The sequence below is a fragment of the Cervus canadensis genome, chromosome 21 (assembly GCF_019320065.1).
Source record: "Cervus canadensis isolate Bull #8, Minnesota chromosome 21, ASM1932006v1, whole genome shotgun sequence".
Lineage (NCBI taxonomy): Eukaryota > Metazoa > Chordata > Mammalia > Artiodactyla > Cervidae > Cervus > Cervus canadensis.
Genome location: NC_057406.1, coordinates 39,700,251 through 39,722,718, shown reverse-complemented (window position 1 = coordinate 39,722,718; position 22,468 = coordinate 39,700,251).

Sequence of the window (22,468 nt, the reverse complement as noted above, 5' to 3'; positions counted from 1 at the left end):
TAGGATCTAGTTCCCTCACCAGGGATTGAACCCCGGGCCCCCTGCATTGGGAGTGTGGAGTCTTAGCCAACAGACCACCAGGGAAGTCCCCATCATGATTACTTTTACCTAAAGCGTTACTCCCGTAGGGCCACAGTCATTGATCATCCCTGTGCAGAACTTGGTTACATTGCCACACACGGTGTCCTTAACCCCAATCCTTGTTAGAAATGTGCGTGCCATTGTTCAGGGTAGGAAAAGAGATGGAAGTTAAGGGTAGAGACAGAGTACTCACGGTTAAGAGTAGGCCAGAAGTGAGGATAGTTGCAAACCATTGCATCCAAGCCTAAAACCTTGGACCTCCTTCGTCTTTAGCCCCCAACCCCCACAGTCTAGCCAATCACCAAATCTTCATAATGTTTTCTCAATTTTTTTTTTAAACATTATCCATCCTTTCTTTCCCTTGTGTGATGGTTTGTTTTATTGTCAACTTGGCTGGGCTATACTACCCAATTATTTAATCATATGCTAATCTAAGTTTGGGTTACAGTGAAGGTATTTTATAGATGTGTTAACATCTTCGATCAATTAACTTTAAGTAAGGGAGATTATTTTGTTAATGTGGGTGGGCCTCATACAATCAACTGAAATTGTAGGGGAAGGAAAACTTTTTATCTGCCCTCTTAGGTTGAGTGAATGGGAGCTGCAAATTAAACTGATAAAGACCAATTAACAGGAAGAGAAAATGGAGTTTATTTATGCAATGTGCATATAGCAGGAGAACTCTGTGAGAACTCAGAGGAGTGGTTAGAATTTGGGATTTACATACCATCTTAATACTAGGTGAAGGGAAGATGGAGAAAGGCATTTATGGAAAAACATTTATCTTTATAAAGATAATGGATTTTCAAGAGAACAAACAGGAGATAAGAAAGGTTGTGATGATGTTTGTCTATACAGGTATGAGTAGTCTTTCCTGCTCCTTCAGGGCCATAAGGAAACCTCCTTTGTAGAAGGGGTAGCTCTTTTTCATAGTGTCCCTTCTGGGAATAGATCTACCTTGAAGAAGAATTTATGGTAGCCTAATTTCCCAGAAGTTGCTGCTTTTGGTCAGAAAAGATGAGCTCTGAGAACAATTTTTCTCCATCTGTTGAATTTCAAATATCTTCAACTTAAGATAATCTTTATACCAATGTTTGGTTCTGAGTGGACAAAAACTGAGGTTTCCCAGAAAGGAAGTGATTTTGTCTCCTCAACTTCTGCCTGAATTCTAAGTCTTCAGCCTGCGGGCCTGCCCTAAACATTTCAGACTTATCAGCCCCCACAAATGATTACGCCAATTCCTTAAAATCAGTCTCTTTGTATATACATACATACGTTGGTTCTGTTTCTCTGGAGAACTCTGAGAGATACATGGTGCCACTACTGCTAATGAAGGATCTTATCATCTAATATTTATACTAATGGAAACTTATGCAGTCTTCCTATTTGAAGTATTTCTCTGCTCTAAAGTCTTATACATCAACTTTATCTTCCTTTGGTTGCTCTCCTAAGCCTGAGAACACAGCACAACTCATTAAGGAGGCAATCTAGATCCTCAGCATTTGATGGACCCCACCAATTCAGCCTCCTTTTCCAGCACACTTTTTCTTCTAGTCTCCTAGTTCCTGAGTATGCTGTGGGCATTGTCAGCTTCTTATTATCTGCATTTTTTATCACCCATTTCCCCATTCCCTTGTTTTCATTTATAGATGTCCTACCATCCCTCCGATGTCTAACTTTTCTGACAAGTCTTCTTTTACCACTTGTATTATTTTCCTATTTCTACTGTAACAAATTATTACAAATTTAGTAGCTTAAAACAACAACACAAATTTGTTCTGTTATAGTTCTGAAAGTCAGAGGTCAAAAATCATTAGGCTAAGGTCAAGATGTCAGGAAGTTTGGTTTCTTCTGAAGGTGGGAATATATTCACTTGCTTTTTTCAGTTTCTAGCTGTCACCTATATTCTGTGGCTTGTGGCCCCTTCATCCATCTTCAAAGCACATCACTTTAATCTCTGCGTCTGTCATTGTCAAATGGCTTTCTCTCTCATAATAAAATCTCCCTCTGCCACCTTCTAAGGATGCTTGTGATGAAAGCACTCTCCCCTACTCCAGTCAGCAATGGTTCCCTCACAATTCTTCTCAGTCCACTCAAGCACTTGACTTTTTCTCTTAAGCTGGCTAACTTGCTTCCATTTCATTAACAAAATCAAGGTCATCAAGCAACAGATATCTAAACTTCTCCCACTCCTAGAAACGTGGTTTCATTTCCCACCATGGCCACATCATTCCCACAGGTCTCAAAGGATGAGATATCCTTCTAGTGTTCCAGGCCAACTCTTCTACCTCTGCCCTTGGTTTTTCTATGTCTTGTTTTCCCAGGACCTTGCTTTATCAGACATGCTCCCTCTTTATCTTCAACATCTTCCTCTCAACTCATTCTTTGCATTCTTTCAACAAACAATTTATTGAGTGCTATGCAGCATAAGATGCAATGCTGGGTCTCATAGCCTATGAGCATGATCAAGTTATTCACGCTAAAACATAACAAAATGTATAAACAAAAAACTGTCTTTGAACTTTCATTCCTTTCTAGCTTCTCCTTTCTCCTTCCCTTCCTCAAATTAGATCTGTTCATCTATTCCTCTAAACCTGTTGATTTCCCACTTTTCTCAATCTCAGTTCATGTGACCATTATCTAAATTAAAAAAAAAAAACCCACTTATTCCAGACTCTATGCTCTCCTTCATATACATCCAATAAATAACCAAGTACTTCTTATTTTCCCTCCTTGAAATCTCCCAATCTGTCCTCTTTGGATAGTTCATTTATATCCAATTATGGCCCTTAATGATATTTCGCCTAAACTACAGCACTATAATCTTAAGTAATCAGCCTGCCTGCGGCCTTATTTCCTTTAATCTGTCCTCCATGCTGCACTTAGATATTTAAAAACATGAATCTAATTATGTCATCCTCCTGCTTAAATGCTTTTAATGGCTCCCACTGCTTAGAGCCTAAGTTCAAGCTCTTCATTAGCATGGCTCACAGGCCCTTCATGACCTGACCAAACTTATCCCCCATAAATCCTAATCATGCACTTGACACTGTAATAATTCTGCATGTTCCTTCAACATGGCATGCTTTTTCCCACTTAAGAGCTTTTGTTTATAAGCAGTTATTGTAACTTTGAAAGGCCTGCCCGTGTTTGTTCATCTGTCAATCTCACATTCATCCTTCCAGGTCTGCTCAAGCTGCATTTTCTCCAAATCTTCTCTGAACAACAAGCTGTGCTAAACATTCCGGTCTTGTGTTTCCCTAGTACCTTGTGCATACTTTATCATGTTATGTTGAAATTATCTATTTACCTATCCAAGATCTTTACAAGCTCCTTAAGGACACAGACCATGCGAACTCATAAAGTAATATGGTGAGTATATTTCATTTAATACAGAACTTATATTACTTTGTGTATTTGAGTAATTACTTTTTATGTAACTGTTATATCTCCCTTGTGAAACTGGAAGCCCATTAAAGGTAGGAATTATATTTTATAATATTGTGTATCCTTATCAAATAGCTAATGTTCTAAAGATATTAATTAATGATTATTATTGTGAATATTATGAAAAACACCTCAAGGATATACTTTACTATTTGTTCAGTTGCCAAGTTGTGTCCAACTCTTTGCGACCCCATGGACTGTGGCATGCCAGGCTTCCCTGTCCTTCACTATCTCCTGGAGTTTGCTCAATTTCAAGTCCACTGAGTTGGTGATACAATCTAACCATATCATCCTCTGTCACCCCCTCTCCTTTTGCCTTCAATCTTTCCCAGCATGAGGATCTTTTCCAATGAGTCTGCTCTTCGCATCAGGTGGCCAAAGTTTTAGAGCTTTAGCTTTAGCATCAGTCCTTCCAGTGAATATTCAGGGTTGATTTCCTTTAGGAATGACTGGTTTGATCTCATTACTGTTACAGGAACTCTCAAGAGTCTTCTCCAGCACCACAGTTCAAAAGCATCTGTTTTCTGACATTCAGTTTTCTTATGATCCAACTCTCACACCCATACATGACTACTGGGAAAACCTTAGCTTTGACTATCTGGACCTTTGTTGGCAAAGTGATGTCTTTGCTTTAAATATGTTGTCTAGGTTTGTCATAGCTTTTCTTCCAAGGAGCAAGTGTCTTTTAATTTCATGGCTGCAGTCACTGATCATAGTGTTTTGAAGACCAAATCTGTCACTGTTTCCACTTTTCCCCCTTCCGTTTAAAATGAAATGATGGGACCAAATGCCATGATCTTAGGTTTGTTTTATGTTGAGTTTTAAGGTAATTTTTTCACTCCTCTTTCACCCTCATCAAGAGGTTCTTTAGTTCCTCTTCACTTTCTGCCATTAGAGTGGTATCATCTGAGTATCTGAGGTTGTTGATATTTCGCTTGGCAATCTTAACTCTATCATGTAAAGAAAGTAGTCCATTTCAGGGAAAATCTAATTACAACAGATTCTAACAAGACTTCTAAATTCTTATACTGATCGTTAATACAAAAGATTGACTGAGAAAAGTGAAGCATCAGTTAGTATGTATTACACATACACACAAAAACTTTTTTGTTATTATAAAAGTGTCCAACTGACAGGCAGAGATATCAACAAAATTGGGCTGCTTTAATAGATAACTTCTTAGGTAAGGAACACTATATTTTATGTGGCATTTGTAGTCAGTCCTGTTCAACCACATTCTTGCTGTGGTCCCCTTAAATCCCCTTCTCCTCCTAGATAAGTTCATCTATTTTTAAAGCACTGCCAGCATGTTCTAGTCTTCTTTTGCTTTCTTACAAATTTAAGGGAATTTGGGAGAGTCAAGGCAAGCTTTTTTTTTTCATAGAAATATTATTTCCACTTGGTCCACTACTTGTGAGTGGCTCCATGGTGGTTAAAAAGCTATCTAGTACACATAAAAAGATACTAAACATTGCTAATTATTAGGGAAATGCAAATTAAAACTACAATGAGTCAGATGGGTCACATGGGTCAGAATAGCCATCATTAAAAATCCTACAAAATGGGGGCTTCCTTAGTAGCTCAAAGGTAAAGCATCTGCCTGCCAATGCAGAAGACATGGATTCTATCCTGATTCAGGACAATTTTGAGAAAAAAAAATTCTACAAATAACTAATGCTAGAAGGGTATAGAGAAAAGGGAACTTTCCTACACTGTTGGTGGGAATATAAATTGGTGCAGACACTATGGAAAATGGTATACTCAAAAACAGTTGCTCAAAAACAGTCAAAATAGAGTTGCCATAAGATTCAACAATCCCACTCCTGGACATATAGCCAGACAAAACTATAATTTGAAAGATAATGCACCCCAATATTCATAGCAGCACTATTTATAATAGTCAGGACATGGAAACAACCTAAATGTCCATCAACAGATGAATGTATAAAGAAGATGTGGTACATATATACAGCAGAATATTATTCATCTATAAAAAGAATAAAATAATGCCATTTGCAGCAACATGGATGGACTTAGAGATTATTGTACTAAGTGAAGTAAGTCAGAAAGAGAAAGATAGATACCATATGATGTCACTTACATATGGAATCTAAAATATGACACAAATGAATTTACCTATAAAACAGAAACAAACAAAAAACAAACAAACAAACAAACAAACAAACAAACAGAAACAGACTCGTAGACATAGAAAACAAACTTACCATTGCCCATGGGGAGGGAAGGTGGCAGAGGAGTGGACTGGAAATTTGGGATTAGCAGATGCAAACTATTATATGTAGAATGGATGAACAACAACGACCTGTTGTATAGCACACGGAACTATATTCAATATCCTGTGATAAACATAATGGAAAAGAATATGAAAAAGAATGTATATATATGTATAACTAAATCACTGTTCCAAACAGCAGAAATTAACACAACATTGTAAATCAACTATCCTTCAATAAAATAAATTTTTAAAAATGTTGTTTAGTGGCTGCAGGGAGTCTTCAGGACAATGCCCTAAAAGCAGGGGGATGCCAGGGCTCCTTAAATGACACTGGGCTCCATTCTAGAGGCTCCTTAGCATGCTTGAGGGTGAGCTCTTTTGAAGAGATACCCGCTTAGCCCAGTCTGGGGGCCTCCAGCCTGTTGAGTTTAGTTAGATAGTGGCGGATTTCTTGATGAGTTTCACCTTTTCATCTAGAAAGTGGCTCTCCAGGAAGTCACAGAGATGGGGGTTTATAAGGGCAGAACCCAGGGCATGCAAATCCAAAAAGCTTGGTTCATGAGATGGTTGTAAACCTAGCATCTTGGGTTTACCTCATTCATCTTGAGAATACTTCTCCTTGTCTTGGAAGAGGGCTCAGCTACTGCACTGGTTTTGCGTTCTCAAGAGATATACTTCTCCTTGGCCCATTCATGAAAAAAGTGGCTCACACCCTCCAGAGCCACATCACTGCCTTCAAAATAGAAGCCCAGAGAAAGGTAGGATGGTGATGGCCTGCATCTTGGTGGAATAATTCTTATGAACCTGGAAGTTTATGGTTGATCAGCAATAAGGAGCTAAGCTCCATACTGTTGGCTGGTCCTGGAGGTTGAGGATGGCTGAATGGTTGGTTCTGAAGACTGTGACTGGAAAAAAGGTTGGAGGATGACAAGAGGCTGGAAGAAAGAGTGTCCCTGGTCTGTTCTGACCAAATACTGTTGAAACAAGAGACACATCTGTGGACCAGGAGCAGAATGAATGCAAACTCCTTATTCTCCTAATATAGCATAAACATTTTTATGCATGTGTGATCAGGATAACATAAGGGTGCCTTTCAAAGGAAGACGAAGAGCAAAGCCATCATAAAAGGCCAGTATGTAGCCTGAGTAAAAGTGTTAGTCACTCAGTCATGTCTGACTCTTTGCAACCCCATGGACTGTAGCCCGCCAAGCCCGTCAGGCTCTTCCGTCCATGGGATTTTCCAAGCAAGAATACTGGAGTGAAAAAAAAAAAAAGAATACTGGAGTGGGTTGCCATTTCCTTCTCCAATGTAGCCTGAGGGAATGACCTAATAAGTCTGTTTTCCTTATTCTTTATGGCTGTTTCCATGTTAACATCTAAAATATGTTTGAGCACACCTTTGTGCCCCAATTGTTTCACCTCTTAACTTCATCGTCCACTACCTCCCTAGAGCTTATGCTATTTTATCTTCACAGTGTTTGTATCACCCAAGCACTTGGAATTTTCTTTCTAGAGATGTATCTCTAATTTTACATTTGAATTTACAAAAATCATTAATGATTATAAATAACAATGAATATTATTAGGCAACTGCTTTTCACAAAGCACTATGGAAATTCAAAGATGAATAAGGTGTGGATAAGCCTAGCAGTCCTCAACCCTTGGTATCAGGATGGCTTATGTAGTTTTTTGTTTGTTTGTTTTTTAATCTGCAAGTATCAACTGCAGAAATTCTAATTCCATTGGTCTGTGGTCTAAACATCTTTTAAAAATTAACACATCTATTAATATCAAAGTCAGACAAAGACACTACAAGAAGAGAACACTACAGATCAACATCCCTTATGAATGTTGATACAAAAATTCTTAATAAAATACTAGCAAAACAAATATATCAGTATATCAAAAGTATTACATACCACGACCAAGTGGGACTCATTTCTGGAGTAAAAGGATGGTTCAACATACCAAAAAAAAAAAAAAAAAAACCTTACTTATATGATTATCTCAATTGAGGCAGAAAAAACATTTGGAAAATTGAACACTCTAGTATGATAAAAACACTCAACAACCAAGGAATATAAATAAATTCCCTCAATATAATAAAATCCATGTTGAAAATCACAGAGTGAAAATCATACTCAATGATGAAAGACTGAAAGTATTCTTTCTAAGATGAGGAACAACAACAACAAAAAAGATGAGGAACAAGGCAAAGATGCTCACTTTTGTCACTTCCATTCAACATAGCACTAGAAGTTCTACCCAGAGCAATTAAGCAAGAAAAATGAATACAAAATATCCAAATTGGAAAGGAAGAAATAAAATTATCTTTGCTTGCAGATGCAAAGAACTAAAAGATTTCCCTCAACCCTCTTATCCCTGGTTGCACCTGAGAATTAAATGGGCAAAGACAGAGTAACAGGAGAAAACCATAAAAATTTGGTTGTTTTATGTGGCATGAGAACTTTCATAAGGAAACAGAGACCCAAAGAAACAGTTAAACCTAAATATTTTTATGCCAAGTTTGATAAAGTATAGAGAGTTATGAAGAAAAATTATAGTTCAAAGAGTGTGAAGTATAGTAAACTGAATGAAACTTAGCAAGGCCAGTTTGATTAGATTTTCCTTAGTGAAAGTCTCGCAGTCATGTCCAACTCTTTGTGACTTCATGGACTATACAGTCCATGGAATTCTCTAGGCCAGAATACTTGAGTGGGTAGCCATTACCCCAACCTAGGGATAGAACTGAGGTCTATGACATTGCAAGTGGATTCTTTACCAGCTGAGCCACCAGGGAAGCCCTTTGTGACCCTTTATTTGGAGATGAGGATGCTCCTTTCCTCTTGGTAAACAGAGGGCATCTCTCACATGAGATGAAACTTGCTCATGAAACAAGGTGACTTGCTTCAGGGGAGAAACTTTGTGGGGGAAGGTGAAAATGACTTTCCTGTTCATACCGTTTTCTCAAACTCCTTTAGCCAAAAATATCCAACATACCAAGGTGCCATATTATGGGGTGAAAGTGTGAAAGTGTCACTCGCTCAGTCGTGCCCAACTCTTTGCGACCCCATGGACTGCAGCCCATCAGGCTCCTTTGTCTGTGGTATTTTCCAAGCAAGGATTCTGGAATGGTTTGCCATTTCCCTCTCCAGGGGATCTTCCACACCCAGGGATCAAACCTGGGTCTCTCGCACTGCAAGCAGATTCTTTACCGACTGAGCTACCAGGGAAGTCATATATTATGGGGTTGCATGTCTTAAATCTCATCATAGATATGTATTTTATATGTAGAAAACCTTAAAGATTCCACAAAAAGAACCATTAGTACTAATGAATTCAGCAAAGTTCAGTTCAGTTCAGTTGCTCAGTCATGTCCCACTCTTTGCGACCCCATGGACTGCAACATGCCAGACCTCCCTGTCCATCACCAACTCCCGGAGTTTACCCAAACTCATGTTCATTGAGTTGGTGATGCCATCCAGTCATCTCAACCTCTGTCGTCCCCTTCTCCTGCCCTCAATTTTTCCCAGCATCAGGGTCTTTTCCAATGAGTCAGCTCTTCGCATCAGGTGGTCAAAGTGTTGGAGTTTCAGCTTCAACATCAGTCCTTCCAATGAACACCCAGGACTGATCTTCTTTAGGATGGACTGGTTGGATCTCCTTGGAGTCCAAGAGACTCTCAAGAGTCTTCTCCAACACTGCAGTTCAAAAGCATCAATTCTTCGGTGTTCAGCTTTCTTTATACTCCAACTCTCACATCCATACATGACCACTGGAAAAATCATAGCCTTGACTAGACAGACCTTTGTTGACAAAGTGATGTCTCTGCTTTTTAATATGCTATCTAGGTTGGTCATAACTTTCCTTCCAAGGAGTAAGCAGCTTTTAATTTCATGGCTGCAATCACCATCTGCAGTGATTTTGGAGGCCCCCAAAATAAAGTCTATCATTGTTTCCATGTTTCCCCATCTATTTGCCCTGAAGTGCTGGGACCAGATGCCATGATCTTAGTTTTCTGAATGTTGAGCTTTGAGCCAACTTTTTCACTCTCCTCTTTCACTTTCATCAAGAGGCTCTTTAGTTCTTCTTCACTTTCTGCCATAAGGGTGGTGTCATCTGCATATCTGAGGTTATCAGCAAGGTAGCAGGATACAAAATTAACCTGCAAAAATCCACTGTATTTCTATACATAAACACTAAACAATCTGAAAAGAAACTTATGAAAACAATTCCATTTACAATAGCATCAGGAATTAACCAGTGACGGAAAACCTGTACAGTGAAAACTGCAAGACATTGTTGAAACAAATTAAAGAAGATATAAATAAATGGAAATGTACTCCTTGGAAGGAAAGTTATGACCAACCTAGACAGCATATTAAAAAGCAGAGACATCACTTTGTCAACAAAGGTCTGTCTAGTCAAGGCTATGATTTTTCCAGTGGTCATGTATGGATGTGAGAGTTGGAGTATAAAGAAAGCTGAACACTGAAGAATTGATGCTTTTGAACTGCAGTGTTGGAGAAAACTCTTGAGAGTCTCTTGGACTCCAAGGAGATCCAACCAGTCCATCCTAAAGAAGATCAGTCCTGGGTGTTCATTGGAAGGACTGATGTTGAAGCTGAAACTCCAACACTTTGGCCACCTGATGCGAAGAGCTGACTCATTGGAAAAGACCCTGATGCTGGGGAAAATTGAGGGCAGGAGGAGAAGGGGACGACATAAGATGAGATGGTTGGATGGCATCACCAACAAAATGGACATGGGTTTGGGTGGACTCCGAGAGTTGGTGATGGACAGGGAGGCCTGGCATGCTGCAGTTCATGGGGTCACAGAGTCGGACACAACTGAGCGAGTGAACTGACTGAACCCATGTTTATAGAATGGAAGACTTAGTATTGTTAAGAGATGTCAATTCTACTCAAAGTGATCTACAAATTCAATGCAATCCCTATAAAAATCCCAATGATTTTTTTTTTCAGAAGTAGAAAAATCCATACCCAAATTAATGTGAAAACATAAAGGATTCTGAATAGCCAAATAATTTTTAAAAAGAACAAAGCTGGAGTATAAAATCATACTTCCTGACTTCAGAACTCACCAGAAAACCATAGCAGTCAAAACAGTTTGGTATTGGCATAAAGACAGACACTTATAGGCAAGTGAAATAGAACTGACAGCCCAGAAACAAACCGATGCACTTAACCCATGGCTAAATTATTTTTGACAAGAATGCCCAGACCATTCAATGGGGAAAGGGTAATCTTTGCAAAAAATGGTGCTAGGGAAACTGGATATCCATATTCAAAAGAATGAAGTTGGAACTTATACAATACTATACATAAAAACTAACTCAAAAGGCATTAAAGACTGTAATACTTAAAATAATTCCTGAAACTATAAAAACTCTTAGACAAAGGAATTTCCTGGCAATCCAGTGGTTAGGACTCAGCACATTCACTGCTGTGGCCCAGGTTCAATCCTTGGTCAGGGAACTGAGAACCCACAAGCCATGTGGGCCCTCCCCCACCCCCCAATAAAAAATGGCCATTAAAAAACTCTTAGATGAAATATAGGGCAAAAGCTTCATGACACTGGATTTAGAGGTGAATTCTTGGATAGGACATCAAAGCACAGGCAACAAAAGAAAAAATAGCCAAATTGCACTTCACAAAAATGAAAACATTTTCTGCATTAAAAGACAACATCAACAAAGTAAAAGGTCAACTCGAAGAATGGGGGGAAATATTTGCATATGATATATGGGGGATTAATATCCAGTATATAAAGAGAACTACTAAAACTGAATAACAAAACAACCTGATTCAAAAATGTGCAAAAACTTTATGTTTTAATTTTTTTTTTTACTTTTTGGCTGCACCAAGTGGCATGTGGGACCTTAGTTCCCTGACCAGGGGATGAACCTGGGCCCCCTGCAATAGAAGCAGAGTCCTAACCACTTGGCCACCAGGGAAGTCCCCCCAAAATGGGCAAAAACTTTAAATAGACATTTCCCCAAAGAAAATATACAAATGGCCAATAAGCCCATGAAAATATGCTCAATAGCACCAATCTTCAGGGAAATGCAAATCAAAACTACATTGAGATGAGATATCACCTCATATATGTTGGAATAGTTATTGTCTAAAAGGCAGAATATAACAATTGTTGGTGAGGATATGGAGAAATTGAAATGCTTGTGTGCTGTTGGTGGGGATGCAAAACGGTGTATGCTGTGGGAAACAGTACAGTGTTTTCCCAAAAAAATTAAAAATAGAATTACCGTATGATTCTCCTAACAACACAAGAGAGGACTTTACACATGGACAGCACCAGATGGTCAATACTGAAATCAGGTTGATTATATTCTTTACAGCCAAAGATGGAGAAGCTCTATACTGTCTACAAAAACAAGACCAGGAGCTGACTATGGCTCAGATCATGAAACCCTTATTGCCAAATTCAGACTTAAATATAAGAAAGTAGGAAAAACCACTAGACCATTCAGGTATGACATAACTCCAATCCCTTATGAATATACAGTGGAAGTTACAAATAGATTCAATGAGATCTGATATATAGAGTGCCTGAAGAACTATGGATGGAGGTTCATGACATTGTATAGGAGGCAGTGGTCAAGACCATCCCCAAGAAAAAGAAATGTAAAAGGGCAAAATGGTTGTCTGAGGAGGCCTAACAAATAGCTAAGCAGAGACGCTAAAGGCAAAAGAGAAAAGGAAAGATATACCCGTCTGAATGCAGAGTTCCAAAGAATAGCAAGGAGAGATAAAAAAAGCTTTCCTCAGTGATCTGGGCTTCCCTTGTGGCTCAGCTGGTAAAGAATCTGCCTGCAATGCAAGAGACATGGTTCAATTCCTGGGGTGGGAATATCTGCTGGAGAAGGGATAGGCTACCCATCCAGTATTCTTGGGTTTCCATTCTGGCTCAGCTGGTAAAGAATCTGCCTGCAGTGCAGGGGGCCTAGGTTTGACCCCTGGGTTGGGAAGATTCTCTGGAGAAGGGAATAGCTACCCACTCCAGTAGTCTGGCCTGGAGAATTCCATGGACTGTATAGTCCATGGGGTCACAAAGAGTTGGACACAACTGAGCGACTTTCACTTTCACTTTTTTCTTTCCTCAGTGATCAATGCAAAGAAATAGAGGAAAACAATAGAATGGGAAAGACTCGAGATTTCTTCAAGAAAATTAGAGATACCAAGGGAACATTTCATGCAGAGATAGGCACAATAAAGGACAGAAATGGTATGGACCTAACAAAAGGAGAAGATATTAAGAAGAGGTGGCAAGAATACACAGAAGAACTATACAAAAAAATCTTAATGACCCAGATAACTATGATGGTGTGATCATTCACCTAGAGCCAGACACCCTGGAATGTGAAGTCAAGTGGGTCTTAGGAAGCGTCACTCTGAACAAAGCTAGTGAAGGTGATGGAATTCCGGCAGAGCTGTTTAAAATCCTAAAAGATGATGCTGTGAAAGTGCTGCACTCAATATGCCAGACTATTTGGAAAACAGTGGCCACAGGACTGAAAAAGGTCAGTTTTCATTCCAATCCCAAAGAAAGGTCATGCCAAAGAATGTTCGAACTACTGCACAATTGCACTCATCTCACACACTAGCAAAGTAATGCTCAAAATTCTCCAGGCGAGTCTTCAACAGTATGTGAACCGAGAACTTCCAGATGTTCAAGCTGGATTTAAAAAAGGCAGAGGAACCAGAGATCAAATTGCCAACATCCGTTGTATCATTGAAAAAGCAAGAGAGTTCCAGAAAAGCATCTGCTTTATTGACTATGCCAAAACTTTTGACTGTGTGGATCACAACAAACTGTGGAAAATTCTTTATGAGATGGGAACACCAGACCATCTTACTTGCCTCCTGAGAAATCTGTGTGTAGGTCGGAAGCACCATTTAGAACCCGGACATGGAACAATGGACTGGTTCAAAGTTGGGTAAGGAGTATGTCAAGGCTGTATATTGTCACCCTGTTTATTTAACTTCTACTCAGCGTACATCATATGAAATGGCCAACTGGATGAAGCACAAGCTGGTATCAAGATTGCTGGGAGAAATATCAAGAACCTCAGATATGCAGATGATACCACCCTTATGGCAGGAAGTGAAGAGGAACTGAAAAGCCTCTTGATGAAAGTGAAAGAAGAGAGTGAAAAAGTTGGGTTAAAACTCAACATTCAAAACCTAAGATCATGGCATCTGGTCCCATCACTTCATGGCAAGTAGATGGGGAAACAATGGAAACAGTGACAGACTTTATTTTCTTGGGCTCCAAAATCACTGCAGATGGTGACTGCAGCCATGAAATTAAAAGACGCTTGTTCCTTGGAAGAAAAGCTACGACCAACCTAGACAGCATATTCAACAACAGAGACATTACTTTGCCAACAAAGGTCCATCTAGTCAAAGCTATGTATGGTTGTGTATGGTTGTGAGAGTTGGACTGTAAAGAAAGCTGAGCACTGAAGAATTGATGCTTTTGAACTGTGGTGTTGGAGAAGACTCTTGAGAGTCCCTTGGACTGCAAGGAGATCAAACCAGTCAATCGTAAAAGAAATCAATCTTGAATATTCATCGAAGGACTGATGTTGAAGCTGAAGCTCCAAAACTTTGGCCACCTGATGTGAAGAACTGACTCATTGGAAAAGACCCTGATGCTGGGAAAGATTGAAAGCAAGAGGAGAAGGGGATAACAGAGGATGAGATGGTTAGATGGCATCCCGACTTGAGGGATATGAGCTTGAGCAAGCTCTGGGAGTTGGTGAAGGACAGGGAAGCCTGGCGTGCGGCAGTCCATGGGGTCACAAAGAGTTAGACGTGACTGAGTGACTGAACTGAACTGAACTGATGATTCAACAATTCTACTTCTGGATATATATCCAAAATAACTGAAAAGAAGTACTTGAAGAGATATTTGTATGTCCATGTTCATGGCAGGATCATTCACAGCTGCTAAAACAGGGAAGCAATACAAGTGTCCCTTGATAGATGAATGGGTAAGCAAAATGTGGTAATATACATATAATGGAATATTATTTATTCTTAAAAAGGAAGAATATTCTGACATATGCTGCAATGTGAGTGAACCTGGGGACATTATCCTAAGGGAAACAAACCAGTCATGAAAAGATAAATATGGAATGATTCCATATGAAATACTTATATGAAATACTTACACTAGTCAAAATCATAGACAGGAAGTAGAATGGTGGTTGTCAGGAGCTGTGGGGAAGGAAGAATGCTGCTGCTGCTGCTAAGTCACTTCAGTCGTGTCCAACTCTGTGCGACCCCATAGACGTCAGCCCACCAGGCTCCCCCATCTCTGGGATTCTCCAGGCAAGAACACTGGAGTGGCTTGCCATTTCCTTCTCCAATGAGGTAAAGTGAAAAGTGAAAGAAGTCGCTTAGTCGTGTCTGACTCTTAGCAACCCCATGGACTGCAGCCTACCAGGCTCCTCCATGCACAGGATTTTCCAGGCAAGAGTACTGGAGTGGGGTGCCATTACCTTCTCCGGAAGGAAGAATGGACAGTTACTATTTAAGGAGTATAGAGTTTCAGTTTTACAAGATGAAAATAGTTATGGAGATGGATGCTAGCAATGGTTGCACATTATGGATGTATTTAGTACCACTGAACTGTATACTTAAAATGGTTAAGATAAATTTTATGTTATGTATATTTTAGCACAATAAAAAAACTGAAAAAATATTCTCTGGTGATTTTCACGCACTGCAAGGATTGAACTATTGGAAAATATCACTTGCTGTTTGAGGAATCAGGGTGAAGTCCATGAAGAAGTACAGTGGAATTAATCCAGAATTTCAGTCTAAGAGACCTGGTTTCCTTTCGTCTTTGCCTCTTACAATGACATATGAGACACTTAGTAAGCCTCATAACTGCTAAGCCTAGTTTTTATATGCAAATAAAAATGTGACAAAGACTCACATCTGTCACAGAATTTTTATGAAGATTTTAAACAATGAAGAGAGATATAACATGTGGAAGCACATAGAGTAATACCAGATCTAGAGCTGGCAATCAATAAATGATAATTATGTCTGAACTTGAGCTGGCATTTGAGTCAGGCCTTGAAGGATGGATAAGATTTAAACATTCAGACCTGAGAGGGAAAATGTTTCCAGTAAAAAAAAGAAGAGTTTTTATGGACTGCATGATTTTATGGCTATTTATGTGTATGTACCATACAAAACACTTAGAAGCTTTGGAGTCAGATCAGATATGGATCTTTAATTCAAGAAGCTAACAGTCACCTTAGTAACTCATTCATTAAACTGATACAGACACTTTTTCTTTTGTAATGTTCCTTGTATTCCTAATGTGCCACATATGTTTTAATAGGTGTTTTATACCTTAAAATATTTTACAAGTATCTATAATAGATGTTCATAAAGGTTCAAAGAGGAAAAATTATATAACCTAAAAATTACTACCCCCACTTTCTCAATTCTATCTTCATCAGACGTAACATGTGGTATGTCTACTTAAAATCACTTTTTGTGCACATACAAATACATTATATATGTATTTCTTTTTGCCTCTCAAATGAAATCATACTTCACCTGCTGTTCTGGAAACTGCTTTTTATCCACTTTAAACAGAGTGCCAGTATCTTATTAAGTCAGTATATATAAAGCAACCTCATTCTTTGAAATAACAGTATAGAATTCCATTTTATGTACATTTCATCATTTCTTCAATCAGTTACCTATTGATAAGCATTTTGGCTATTTCCATCATGAATAATGCTGGAATGAATATCCTTAGACATATCTGTGTGCTCTGTATAAATATATCTTAGGGGAAATTCCCAGAAATGGAACCAAACAAAATTTCCACATTTCAATAGATAATGTTAAATTGGTATCTTAATGGAATGAATAATGTATACTCCCAATAAAAGAATATGACAGTTGTTGTTTCCCTACATGTTCATCAACCCTGGATATTATCAAACAAATTTATTTATAGTCAAATCTAGATAAAAGTGGTTGATTTTCTTTATACTAGAATTATTAATAAAGTTACTATAAAATTTTTAAATAAACAATCATTATAAAGTATGACTAAAGTTCAGCATCTTTCCATGTGTTTATTTCTATTTATATATTTTTGGGTGAATTATCTTTTTATATTCTTACTCATATTAAGAAATTATTTTGCAAGATTTTTTCAGTTTGACTTTTTTTAGTTGGCACTATCATATCTTTCCCCTTGTACAAATTTTTAAATTTTATGTAGTTAAATTTATTAATCTTTCAAGTCTTTTGAATTCCTTCATTCCAGGATTAAAAAAAAAATGATATAAATTTTAAATTCCAGGGTTTCCATGGTGGCTAGCTGGTAAAGAATCTACCTGCAATGCGGAAGACCCAGGTTTGATCCCTGGGTTGGGAAGATCCCCTGGAGAAGGAAATGACAACCCACTCCAGTATTCTTGCCTGGAGAATTCCATCGACAGAGAAGCCTGGCAGACTACACCCTATGGAGTCACAAAGAGTTGGACATGCCAGAGTTGGACATGACTGAATAACTAACACTTTGACTTTAAATTCCAGTCTTTAATTGCAACATTCTATTAAAATAATATTCATGATATGACAAAAAGAGGGAAAAGTTTATAAATTTTATGTTCTGATTATACTATATCAATTATGGTAAAAGTTAATGAATGTGATTTATTTATGTTCAGTTTTCCAAATCAAGAATTTGGACAAAATTAGTTAATTATTCAAAACATGAAATTTATTCTAGCCCCACTGGCAACTCAGTTCTGATTTGAAGAAATGACTGGTAAAATTTTAAAGAATGCATTTTTTCAGAAATCGTTTTAAAGATCTGGGAGTCCTGTATTCTCCTCCACAAAGTATTATTTTGTAAATTATTAGTCTAAGTATAGATTACATTGCTGGCATTATAGCAGAGTTTTAGTTGTCAACAGTTGAGTACAAACACACCCCCTATTTTCAACAAGCTTGAGGGTATGTTTTAATCTTATTACTGTAAAGAAATCTAAATTATGTTCATAGTCTAAACCTTGCCTGCTAGCAAAACAGTATGTAATGTTTTATTCTCTGCTGATACCATCATGTCTAACCATTGCCACAGATGCAATATGGTACATTGATTACCTCTGTTGCATCTGCTCTGCTTTGTATTTCCATTTCTGGAACACTAAAGCACTGCCAAATTAGCAATATTATCTAGATAAACTACTAATGCTTGCATCATCTGAAACCTTGAAACCAGTATCTCTTATTTGCTGAGCTAAGCTAGGAAGTTGCATTCTTTTTTTTTTTTTAATTCATGCACAAAAATTCAAATTCTTTAAAATATATATTTAAATGTTTTAAAAAATTAACTGTCAACAAAATTTTCTAGGTTCCTAGTTTCTAGGTTTCTAGGTTCAAAGTTTTTAGAAATGGCATCCCAGCATGTATCTTTTACTTTTCTGTATTATGTAACTGCTTGTTCACCTGTTCACCTATTGTTCATTTGATGTAGCATATTTGCCTTGAGTAGTGATCTGAATAATTAGAACAAGGATTCTTTCAGGAAGTGGATTCTATGGATGGGGGATCAATTTCTTATTGACATTTAGAAAAAGAAAATTGCAGAAGAAATACATATTGATCATACCAGTTGTAATCTAATCACAGAGGTTTGTCTCTGGAGTCTCTGCACTTGCATGGTGCAACAACTTCCAACTCAGTGTAGATACTTCCAAATCCATAGGGCTTACATTCTGATTTCTACTAGACTCCAACACGTGACATGATCTTTTCCCTCAAACAAGATTCATGTGTGATTTTTATTCAATCAAACTTATGATTCTTCCGGTCATGTCTTTTCTCACCACCCCAAGTACCTGACTGTCTTTAAGAACTTGTTCTTAAAATTGCCATTGGTTCAACACTCTTTCCACCCTCCAATCCTCCATCCTATCCTGCTGATAATTCAACTTTACCTCTTCAAAGACGCTTTTACCTCCAGATTATATCAGATCTCCTTGCTATACATGATTAGGTTCACAGTACTTTTTCCTTTTATTTCTCATGGTCTGTCATCATATTTGTGCTGTTATTTGGAATGCCTGCCACATTCCATGAGAGACTGTTTCTGCATTGCTCACCATTTTACTGTCAGAGCCTGGCAATTAGTAGATACTCAGTACGTACTGGTTGAATGAATCAATGAATTCATGTCCAAACTCCAATCTCACACACTCCGAAATGACATTCCTCACCTCTCCAGCCACAGTGATTGACAAATTCCTTTCCTGAACTTAAGACTCCTCTTGTTGATGCCATTCATTTATCCTAAGGAATCACAGATTCACAGAATTCAGTAGGAATAGATAGCAAGCTTTCTACTGTAAATAATGTAACTCACTGAAATAAAAGTCTTGGTTTTATTTTTGTGAACACCATCATTACTGATGGGGACTTGACTTCTAAAGTATCGTGAACCATCCTTGGACTATTCAAATGTTTAGAAATATTTCTTATATTTAGCAAGACATTCTTGGGCTTTTCAAGATGAATTTGGCTCCTAAGCATAAAAGAATAAGCCCATTTGCTCTTCTAATGATGGTCCTTTCAGGTGGTCAAAGATTGCTCTCTTGCTCAATCAAAACATAGCCCCTCCCTCAATTATTGCTTTTTATGCTGTGGTTTCTGGACTCTTTCATCATCGTGATTTCCTCTCCTGTGAACTCATTCCAGTTTGTCAATGTCCTTCTTGAAATAAAATTACTTTTGTTACCAGTAATTTTATTTTAAATTTAAAAATTTTTATTTTTTGAAAGTTAAAGTCGCTCAGTCGTGTCCAACTCATGGGATTCTCCAGGCCAGAATACTGGAGTGGGTAGCCTTTCCCTTCTCCAGGGGATCTTCCCAACACCAGGGATTGAACCCAGGTCTCCTATATTGCAGGCAGATTCTCTACCAGCTGAGCCACAAGGAAAACCTGAGAATACTAGAGTGGGTAACCTATCCCTTCTTCAGCAGATCTTCCCAACCCAGGAATCAAAGCAGGGTCTCCTGCATTGCAGGCAGATTCTTTACCAATTGAACTCTCAGGGAAGCCTAATTTTTATTATTATTATTATTAAAAAGAATTTTTAAAGTATGCTAATATCATAGTATTTAAAATTTCTATAAATTCAGAGGTTGCTCTAAGAATAAATTTGTGACAGTTCTTTAAGTCTAAGTTCAGAAATTTGAAAAGTTAATTTTGATTAAGTAATAGATACCTTTTCTGGCAGCTGTGAACAGTTGCTGGACGATTGCTTAGATTACATAACCAATTCTATACTTACAGTTTAAAATTATCTGATTTGCTCTGTCCACTTGCTAGTTGAACTTCAAAAGGACTTAAACAAATGAGTAACAAAATACTGTGCTTGTTTAGGTGTGAGGAAAAGGTTTAGTCTTATAGCTATTCCCTGTTAAGGATCCAAACCCAATGGTTAATAATAATAATCAGCTCTTTCCTGGGCTCAACAAAAATGTTTTGATGTGGTTCGTACCAGCCTCTGATGAGGGTATCAGCCTTCATTTAAAAAAATCATCTTTAGTTTCAGTGGTCATTACAAACCTTACTAAATTGCTGATGATATCCTACACTGCCAAGCACTAATTGTCCTTTTCAGTCCTTTATATAGAATTTATCCTCCATTCCAAGATCATAATAAATTGTAAAGTTGCTGATAATAGTTAATCCTCAAAACAAGACAACAAATGCTACAGAAGAGAAAGTAGCAAGTAAAATGGAATAAATTAGAAGAGGTAAGAAGGGCTTGAGTCTCTCTACTTCTTAAATGGTTTTACTGTCTGGCACATAGTTATGATTATTAAATGTTTGCTAAATGATTGAAAACATCTGGGCAATAGAAATAATTCTACAACAGGGACAACACATAAGCAAGGTACTTGGCTTATCTAGTAACTTATTTTCAATTTCAATTTTTACTACATTTTCAATTTCAATATTTTTGATAACTATGAGTTCAAAATAGCACTACAGTCATTAAAAATACTCAAATATTTCCCGAACATGGTATAAATCAATCTCCTATAATCCAAATATAATCTATACTTGTATATTACAAGTTTCTTCCATCCTACCTTCCTTCCTTATGAAAAATTCACTTAGGCTATTTAAGAAATAGTTATTTTAAAAGTAGCTCATAAATGAAGCTATTAGTTGGCCCTGGATAGAGCCAGCTATAACAACGTGTTCAAGCAATGAAAGGAACAAAAGAACCTTTGGAATGCACCAGCTTGTTCAAAAATAGCAGTTGTTTTTATTTTAAGACTTTAAGGAACTGAAATTTCTCTTTAACGATTTTGTTGCTACCTTTCCTACAGAAATTACCTAGATTGCTTCTTGACCTCTATTCTGAAAGTAGAAGTCTTGTTGTATAGTATTAGTTCCACAGCACAAAATATCCAAAATACTGTAGTTACTGCATTCCCTGCACATTTGGACCTATTTCATCCCTGTATTAAAATATATATCCTTTTTTGTTTATATTGAGCTATAGTTGATTTATAATATATTAATGTCAGGTGTACAACATAGCAATTCAATATTTTTGTAGATTATACTCTGCTTCAAGTTATTAAGAACCAGTGGCTTACAATATATATTCTTTACATAAATTTTCAAGAGAAAAGGCATTGAAAGTACATATTTATATTTTACATGAATATACATTACATATATATTCAACACATTTATGTATATTAAACTATATAAATATATCCTACAAGCAATAATTGAAGTTTGAAAAATATTACTATATTTGTAAGTTCCATCCTTTCAGAAGCATACACTAATGTGAAATAATTTTTGGACTATCTGTCATAAACCAAATAAGTACTCGAGACAACCTGGGCCACATTTTAAAAATCCTCTTTAAAAAGAAGAAAATAGAAGTTTATGTTTAAGAGTACAATTTGCCATCAAAGTCCAGAAATGGTTATGAATCTTATTCTGCTTTACTTATTATGATTTAAGGACCATAACTTCCAAAATCATTTTAGATAAAATACAAAAATTCTAAACTAAAACTGTTTTTATGTGAAATAAATCTGTAATAAATTTGAAAACGTCCATTGATTTATTATTTACAAGCAGTCTGTCAGAGTTCATTACATATCCTGCACTGTTTTAGGCACTAGGGTACAAAAAAGAATGTAACAGAAAATTCTCGCCCTTAGGGAGCTGACATTTTAGTGACAGGTCTCAGGTTTTTTCTCCTTTGTAGGTATTTAGCATATAGTTTTTACAAACAGTTACACATAGGATGCTACAGAACCTGAAGAAAATGAAGAAGCATTAGTTGAAGACTTCAAAAGTGTGTTTGTCTTGTTTGTACTAGGAACTGACTGTCGCATTAAATTAGCATTTCAGAAGAAGCTGTTTAAATCCATATTGTTGACACTACAGTGAAAGCAGTGAAACTAGTCAGCAGATGATTAAGTTTTATGGTTGATGTCCACACTTTTGTATCCTGGGACCAATATCAAGTTTCTGGGAAAAACATCCTTGCTCTCTCCCCATGTCCCTCTATCATTAAGTCTAGGTCTCAGCTTGTTGGTGTTAAATGTGTTCTGGGAATAAAGATGTATCTCAATC